The following is a 9,538-nucleotide window of genomic DNA, read 5'->3' on the forward strand; positions in this document are numbered from 1 at the left end:
CGTACACCACATGCACAGCATCTTACACCTACTTCAGGTTCTGCAGATGGTTGTTCTGTGGGTTGGGCTGAGAGGGCACAAGCATCCTCTTCCTGAATCAACAAAAATGTGATCTTCAAATTCTGAAAGATCCTTCTCTTCATCATCTCCCCAAACTTCTTTCTCTTAAAAAGTGATTTTCAAGCCCCTTTAAGAAGAGACTCTTCTCTCCATCTTGATCAGCTGTGATGCAGAGCAATACAGGCAAATCTGTTCACTTATCCATCCTAATTTGCAGGTAGGATAGAGTGAGCAAATACAGAAAGGTTTCCACAAGACAGAGACTAAAATGTGCAGGAATGTTGGAGCAGACATAAACTGGACAAGAACTGAATGACTCACAACTTGTTTTTGCTTAATCCAGAAAAAAACATAGGTTTTACTAATTGATCCAAATATGAATAAATCCAAAAATTGCAAATATTACTGTAAAATTAAATGGATTCTCAGTCATAACCAGCAGCACTGTAAAAAACCCAGGAGTTGTTTTGACTCTGTCTTCTCATTTGATGCACACATCTGTTACATAGTTAAAACGGCCTTCTTCCACCTACGTAATATTGCCAATCTGCATAATGTACTCTCCTTACATGACCACAGAGAAGCTGGTGCATGCATTCATAAGTTCATGTAAATCATTAAAAAATCTGGTTCAAAAGGCAGCTATGAGAGTTCCCACCAGAGCTAGAAAACCTGACCATATTAGTCCTATTCTCTCGTCCCTGCACTGGTTACCAGTTAAATTCGGCATTGATTATAAAATAAATGTTTTGGCCCCACAATATCTTGAGGAACTTCTTAAACCACACAACCCATCACGTACACTTCGTTCACAACTCCTGGCTTTAGAAGAACCAACGCTGGAGGAAGAGTCAAGTCAAGTCAAGTCAAATTTATTTGTATAGCGCTTTTTACAACTGTTGTCGTCACAAAGCAGCTTTACATAATTATTACTTAATAAAGAACAGAGACAGAGAAGAAAGAAGAAATAACATGAAGCGTCAAAGACCCCTGTGAGCAAGCCAACGGCGACAGTGGCAAGGAAAAACTCCCTCAGAGCTGGAGGAAGAAACCTTGGGAGGAACCAAGACTCACAAGGGGGACCCATCCTCCTCTGGCCAGACTGTTTTAAACATTAATGATAAAAATTACCAAACCAGGTACAACAGAAAGTTAATAGTTGTGATATTAATAGTGTCAGACAGGCACGAGTCCATCTAGGTTTCAGCACGGCCACCAAACAGGCAGCAGCGGCTGGCGGGTGAGCCATGGGTGGTGGCGGGTTGGGGGGGGGGGGGGGGGGGGACCCGCTGGCTGGACTGGTAGGTGGCAGCTGGTTAGATGCAGGTAGAGGGGACCTCAGCGGGCAATCTTCCTGCAGATCGGGCTGGGTGGCCATTTACTCGGGGAAGGTAAAGAGAGAGAAGTTAGTTCTAAGAGGAATTTTATGGAGTGCAGAGAATGGTGATCATCAGCATCTGGGTATGTCTGATGACTCCGGCAGGTCTGATTATCACAGCATAATTAAAAGGAGAGAGCCAGAAGGTAACACGGACACAGGCGTACCCTGAGAACACCAGCATCTATCTGCTCCACCGTCAACAAACCTGAGTGATCGCGTGTAAGCAGCGAGACGACAGCTCCAGCATCTCAGAGTACTACAATTCCCTGGGTCCGCGAACCCCTGGACCTGCAGCCCTTATCTAAGAAACATTAATTACCAAAAGCTAAACTAAACATATAAGTTTTCAGTTTAGATTTAAAGATTGAGACTGTGTCTGAGTCCCGAACATTATCTGGAAGGTTATTCCAGAGCTGGGGGGCTTTATAGGAAAAGGCTCTTCCCCCTGCTGAGGTTTTCTGAATTTTGGGAACGCGTAAGAGGCCAGCACCCTGAGATCTAAGTAGTCTTGATGGTTCGTAATATACTATAAGATCCTGCAGGTACTCAGGAGCGAGGCCATGTAGGGCTTTATATTTTAATAAAAGAATTTTGTATTCAATACGGAATTTAACTGGGAGCCAATGAAGTGCTGATAGAACTGGACTGATATGGTCAAATTTTCTAGTTTTAGTAAGGACCCTGGCTGCAGCATTTTGCACCAGCTGAAGTTTATTGAGGTTCCTGCTGGAACAACCTGACAGTAGTGCATTACAGTAATCTAGCCTTGAGGTAATAAAAGCATGTACTAGCTTTTCTGCGTCTTGTAGTGATAAGGAGTTTCTTAGTTTGGAGATGTTCCTAAGCTGCATAAAGGCTGTTCTACTAATATTAGCTATATGTTGCTCAAATGATAAATCTGAGTCGAATGTGACGCCAAGATTTTTAGCTGCTAAACCAGGAATGATGGGAGAATCTGCCAAGTCTAACATTAAGTCTGATAGTTTATTTCTAGAGTCTTTTGGACCTAAAAGGAGAACTTCGGTTTTGTCACTGTTAAGGAGAAGGAAGTTATGTGACATCCAGAGTTTTATATCCTCTACACAGTCCTCCATTTTCTGTAATCTAAATTTATCGTCAGGTTTGGCTGATATATAGAGCTGTGTGTCATCTGCATAGAAGTGGAAATTAACGCCATGTCTGCTTATAACTGAGCCCAGTGGTAACATATATAATGTAAATAATAGTGGTCCTAAAATTGAGCCTTGCGGAACTCCATATCTTACTTCTGCGTAGTTTGAAGATAAATCATTTATCTTTACAAATTGAAAGCGTCCCGTTAGATATGATTGGAACCATGATAGGGCTGTCCCTGTGATTCCAACCATTTTCTCTAATCTTTCTAGTAATATAGTATGATCTATTGTATCAAAGGCTGCACTAAGGTCTAGTAGGACTAATAAAGATACGTAGCCTTGATCAGAGGCAAGAAGGAGATCATTCGTAATCTTCACTAGGGCTGTCTCTGTGCTGTGATTGAGTCTAAATCCAGACTGGAATTTCTCATACATGTCATTTTTACTCAGGTATAAGCAGAGTTGTTGGGCCACAGCTTTTTCTAATATCTTAGATACGAATGTTAAGTTTGAGATGGGTCTATAATTAGATAATACGCTAGGATCAAGATTTGGTTTTTTGATTAAAGGTTTTATAACTGCTATTTTAAGGGTTTGGGGTACATGCCCAAGGCTAAGGGATGAATTTACAATTGTTAAAAGAGGTCCGATTATAATTGGGAGAATTTCTTTTAGCAATTTAGAGGGAATCGGGTCGAGTGTACATGTTGTACAATTAGCTGAGGATATAATTTTTTCTAGTTCTGGCTGTGGAAGTGGGTAGAAGGCTTCCAGCCTTTGTTCTACAACTAAGTTTTGTTCTAAAGCAACTACATCAGGTGACGGCCATGTTTGATTTAATAAGCAGGGTTGGATTTGTTGTCTAATATTTTCTATTTTATTATTAAAATAGTCCATAAAAACATGACTAGTTAAATATGTTGGAATCTGGGGTTGAGTATCTGCCTGGCTTTTAGTAAGTTTAGAGATCTCATTAAAAAGAACTGGGATTGTTTTTGTTTTTCTCGATCAGCGAGGCCAGATACACTGAGCGAGCTTTAATGAGTGCCTTTCTATACTGACTGAGGCTGTCCTTCCACGCAGAGTGGAACACCTCTAGTTTGGTCGTCCGCCATTTACGCTCTAGTTTCCGCACTGTTTGTTTTAAGGTACGAGTTTGATCACTGTACCACGGTGCAAGCCTTTTTTGCCTCATCATTTTATTTTTGAACGGTGCTACTTTGTCTAAGGTTGATCGGAGGGTATTCTCTAGATCGTTTGTTAATTTGACGAGCTCCGTTTGGTCTGACGGAGTGTAAGCTAAGGTCGATAGGGGTGGGAGATTTTTAGTATACTGTACAGCTGTCATTGGTGTTATTGTGCGTTTTAGGCAGTGTTGGGGAGAAGAATTTACATTTTGCCTTAGATGTAGCTCAAAGGAGATTAGATAATGGTCTGATATTACTGAGCTTTGAGGTAGAATATTTAGCTGATCAATGCTAACACCCAGGGTCAGGACTAAATCTAGGGTATGATTACAGTAATGTGTGGGTCCAGTTATGTTTTGTATAATGCCAACAGAATCTAAAATTGATACAAACGCCTTTGTTAATGGATCGTCTGCTTTTTCAAAGTGAATATTAAAATCTCCTACTATTATAACTTTGTCACTGCACACTGCCAAGTCTGCAGAAAAATTACTGAATTCTTTTAAAAATTCAGAGTAGGGCCCTGGAGGCCTATAAATATTAATCAGTGAGAAAACATTTTTATTTGTGGTCGGATTTGATATATTAATGTAGATAAGCTCAAAAGAAGTGAAGGTGTTACAGTGTTTTTGAATAATCTCTAGTGTATTCTGGTAGATTATACATACTCCACCTCCTCTGCCTGATGATCTAGGGCTATGTACATATTTATAGCCTGCGGGGGTGGCTTCATTTAGAGCTATATATTGATCAGGTCTAATCCAGGTTTCGGTGAGGCAGAAAACATCTAGTTTCTGATCACATATAATTTCATTCACGATCACTGCTTTTGAGGATAGTGATCTAATGTTAAGTAGACCGAGCTTTAGGTCTGAGGTGCTGGTGTTATCGTTGAAATGAGAGATTTTAACACTGATTAAAGTATTAAAACGAGCTGATCTAGATGTTCTCTGTTTGGCTTTAATTCGGGGCACAGACACAGTCTCAATACAGTGAAACCTGGGTGACGCCTCAAAGCAGCTCGCAGACGGTCGGTTTAGCCGGTCTGTCTGCGGCCTGGTCTCGGCTCTGGATTGTCAGCAGTCTTTTACACTCCTCTGCGACTAACTAGCAGACTATGGGCTATGCTGCACGAAAGTAAGGCAGCACCCTCCCGCGTGGGGTGGACACCATCCCTACCTAAAAAACCAGGCTTGCCCTCAAACTTTAACCAATTATCTATGAAGCCCACATGATTTTCGGAACACCACTTGGACATCCAGCGGTTCAGCGCTGTGAGTCGGCTGTAGGACTCAGCGCCGCGCCTCATTGGGATGGGACCAGAGCAAATTACGGCATCGGACATAGTCTGGGCCAGTTTAACCACCTCTTTAATATTATCCTTAGTTATTTCTGACTGCCGCAGACGGATATCATTGGCCCCTACATGAATAACTATCCTAGAATATCTCCTGTTTGCTAGCCGCTTAAGGTTGCCGCTAATGTCCGGCGCTCTGGCTCCCGGTAAACAGCTAACGGTCACTGCTGGAGCCCCTAAAGGACTAGCTATCTTCACGTGTCGAACAATAGAGTCTCCTATGACCAGAGTACTGTGAACAGGCTCCTCAGCGGGTGTTTCGCTGAGCGGGGCAAACCTGTTTGACACGCGAATCGGGTGGGGCGGGTGGGGGGGAGCGTGGTGTTCCGGTGGGCTAGCTTCGGCCTTTGCGCTAGCATTAGCCTTAGCTTTCCGGCTATGCCGCCGAGACGTCACCCATTCGCCCCGCTGTGAGGGCTCTAACGCCGGAGTGGGGGGGGGGGGGGTGCTAGCTCTCCCTGAGGCAACGGGGGGCAACTCTTGCTCTCTATCCTTCAGTAACCCCATGATGCACACCTCTAACTGGTCCACCTTTTCCACCAGAGAGCTAACTAACTCACATTTAGTGCAAACACTATCATTATCACTAGCGGTGGGAAAAGGGTCTAGACTAAACATGCCACACTTCTCACACTCAAAAAGCCCAGAAACAGCCTTAATAAAATACAAACTTACCGCTTTCAGCTGATTTAGGCACCGAAATAAAGTTGTTGTTGTGGGGTACTCCGCTTTTTTAATAAACCTGTGGACTGTAAACACAACCTAAAAGCAGTTACGAGGAAAAGCGCTAGAAAGTGATAGAAAGCAGAAAGAACAAGCTAAACACGGAGACAGTGATTCCTCCAAGGACCGGGTCTGGAGTAAGGATTTCCCACAAGCGTTAGCGTTGTGTTAGTCAAGGTCATTTTCCATCGTTTCCAGTTAAAAACCCTGGAATACGGAGGAGGTTTGTCAGTTACTTTTTGTTCTCTTTTGTTGGTTTGAATACAACACTTGACCTTCAAAGTTGTCTTTTAAAATGAAACGCATCCAAATTCTCACACTTACTATATTTCTATTTAATTTAAGGCCATATTTCAGTTTCTATTCCGCTCATTGCGCTCCGGTCTACAGCGGGACCGGGGAACTGACATGTATTGAAGCGTGATTGTGAAATGCTGTTTCCATGTGGTTCTGCTTTGAAGGAACGAGACGTGATTCGACACAGAGCGTCGAGCGACCGTCCCTACTTTCCCTGTGTTACTGTACAGTACTCTGTCTCACTGACCGTTGTTTGCGTTTTTGTCGCAGGAACATGGCGACCGCAAAGGGACGAGCTCTCCAGACGCTTTGCAGGGAGGTAGTCAAGCTTGCCCCACAGATCCAGCTGCTGTTGTAAAGGCACTCCACAGTCCATCGATGGAGACATCATCAGGGCTTTCATCCCTTTAGTTTTCATATATTAGAAACCTCACCCAGGTACTTCCATTTCAAGTAGTTATTGTTACACATTCGTTTATTAGATTGTGTTTACCCTCATTTACTTTGTTAACATTCTGAAAATAAATTGAAATTATTAATTAAATTATTAATTAAAAACTGTTTCTTTAAAAATACACATCAGGGTGACTCATGAGTTGATGAAAGACAAGATGAAAATGATCAATTTTATTTAACAGGGTTTAAGGTTTACATACACACACAAAGTATTAAAATAGTTATCACATTGTTTAAAATGATGGATAAACATGATTTAGAGTATTAATAAGTGGAAAATGTAGTAGAGCTAATTCCAATGGGAATTGTTGCTCATTAGTCTGGAACACTGGCACTGTGGAGAATAATTAAAGTTATTACAGAAAAAATGTGGTTATTGTTTTGTGGGCTAGTTCTTTAGCACAGTGTGATGTACAGTTGAAACTAGAAATTACAATTTTTATGACTTTCTCAAAAGTCATAAAAGTTTAAATGCATTTCATTAGTATTTGGTACCATTGTCGTTAAACTGTACAACTTGGGTCAAATGTTTTGGATATCCTTCCACAAGCTTCTCACAATAGTTGGCAGGAATTTTGGCCCATTCCTCCAGACAGAACTGGTGTAACTGAGCCATGTTTGTAGGCCGACTTGCTTTCACATGTCTTTTCAGCTTTGCCCATATATTTTCAATAGGATTGAGGTCAGGGCTTTGTGATGACCACTCCAAAACATTGACTTTGTTCTCACTTTGCAACCAGTTTGGCAGTTTGCTTTGGGTCATTCAGACCCATTTGCACCCAAGCTTTTAACTTCCTGGCTGATGTCTTGATGTTGCTTCAGTATTTCCACATAAAGTTCTTTCCTCATGATGCCATCTTTTTAGTAAAGTGCACCAAGTGCAAACAACCCCACAACATGATGCTGCCACCCCCGTGTTTCACAGTTGGGCTGGTGTTCTCGGGCCTGCAAGCACCCCCCTTTTCCTCCAAACGTAACAATGGTCATTATTGCCAAACAGGTACATTTTAGTTTTATCAGACCACAGATATGGATACAGACATGTATTCAAAAATGTAGGTCTTTGTCCCTGGGTGCATTTGCAAACATTAATCTGGCTTTTGGAGTAATGGCTTTCTCCTGGCAGAGTGACGTTTCAGCCCATGTCAATACAGTACCTGTTTCACTGTGGATAATGACGTACTCTTACCAGCTTTAGTGCAGCGTCTTCACAAGGTCTTTTGCTTTTGTTCTTGGGTTGATCTGCACATTTTGGACCAACGCACGTTCATCTCTGTCTCCTGTCTTCTTCCTGAGCGGTATGATGGCTGGACATTTCCATCTTGTTTGTACTTGTGTATAATTGTTTGTACAGATGAACAAGGCACCTTCAGGCATCTGGAAATTGCACCCAAGGATGAGCCAGACTTGTGCAAGTCCACAATTCTCTTCCTGATATTCTGGCTTTCTTTCGACTTTCCCATGTTGTTTCAGGTGTGCCTTAAAATACATCCACAGGTGTGTCTCTGATTAACTCAGATGTTGCCAATAAACCATAGTAATCTTGGTGTATTTAAGCTTTGAAGAAAGTCATGACAATTGCCTTAAATTCTCTCTATTCTGGCTTTTAGCAAATAGAAATAATTTAGGTAATCCTAATTGACCTAAAAAGGGAAAAGTTTATTCTAAATTCATGTCAGACAATGAGGGGGAAAATGCATGTGTGTCTTTTCATATATTGTATGCTATATAACTTTTGGTTTCAACTGTAGAAAAGAAAGGACCGTTTAGTGCAGCATACGGTCAAGCCTCAAGTGTATTTTATTTAGCTCAAGAAAAACATAATACACAGGTGTTTTCCAGTTACCAACACCTCTCTTGACTTGGGTTTGAGTTCCTCTATGGTTTGTGCCGGGACTGGTAGAACCAGGTCAAAACCTCTGGGATCATCAGGGCGACGCATCCTTAGTCTGGGCGTTCCCCTGCCAGTCACGAAGCAGCAGCTGTAGGAACTCTAACATACTGTTTACAAAGACGAGGAACATATTCCTCATCTTGGCTGTCGTCACCTTTTCCTTTTCTTCCTGATCATCTGTTCCCCAATCAAAACTGTCAAATTTGAGATTAGTAAATACTAGGAATCAAATTACAAGTACATTTACTTCTCCAGCACTGCTCAAAACAATGATTTACAACTTACACACTGTTCCTGAGGCCATTTATCTCTTACTGGGGGTGGAGGTGCTTGGACATTCAAAGCTAATAAAAAGAATAAACCATAATCAACTCATTTACACAGAAAAGTGTACATTTCACTAAAATATCAAATTACGATGTAGTAAAATCTGACTTGCACTAATTTGGTTTCAAAACTACTTGAAGTATAAAAGTAAGTAATGTAAAGAAAACAAACACTACCCTACTACCCCCACCTGACAAAAACATTTTTCTAAAAGCCATAATGACTATAATGTTATATTAAAATGTTAATGTTGAAAAGGTTGGGATGCACTAAGCTACCTGTTTCAGCTGCATAGATGCCTATTGAAAATGAATGCATTTTACTAATATCAAATATATTAAAGGAGCATCTATGTGCACCACTAAGCATTACCATGTTTCATTGCGCGGAAATTTGTTGTAGTTGCCTATAAGTATTGTAATGGAGCAAAAAGTCAAACTTCAGAGGCATGTTATTAATGACCTTTATTGAAATGTAAATGTGGGGCTCAGTTGGGACATTTCACTCTAGTTTTCTTGAGTCTCTGCCACGGACATCTTCATACTACGCTACATATGTTTGCTGTGTCCTTATTGGAATGTGATGTGACATGCAGGTGTGATTTGGTGACATTGGGACAAATTTGAACTTCAGTCTCTAATAAAAATACAGGTAGTATGTAAATGTGAAATAATAAAAGCAGATACAAGTGTCCGAGGGAAGGCAAAGGGTACGAGAGAGAATAAATGTAGCTATTAAAAT

The 9,538-nt window shown here is 41.3% G+C and overlaps 1 long non-coding RNA gene across 1 annotated transcript; it reads right to left on the reverse strand.

The window, feature by feature from the left end:
• Positions 1–916: 916 nt before the first annotated feature.
• LOC140561288 (uncharacterized) lies at positions 917–5,960 on the reverse strand. Its single transcript, XR_011980046.1, has 2 exons — positions 5,776–5,960; positions 917–1,441 (listed from the first exon to the last, which is right to left on the reverse strand). It is a non-coding gene; the product is annotated as an uncharacterized lncRNA (long non-coding RNA).
• Between the last annotated feature and the right edge of the window lie 3,578 nt (positions 5,961–9,538).

Source organism: Salminus brasiliensis, chromosome 8, assembly GCF_030463535.1.
Source record: "Salminus brasiliensis chromosome 8, fSalBra1.hap2, whole genome shotgun sequence".
Classification (NCBI taxonomy): domain Eukaryota; kingdom Metazoa; phylum Chordata; class Actinopteri; order Characiformes; family Bryconidae; genus Salminus; species Salminus brasiliensis.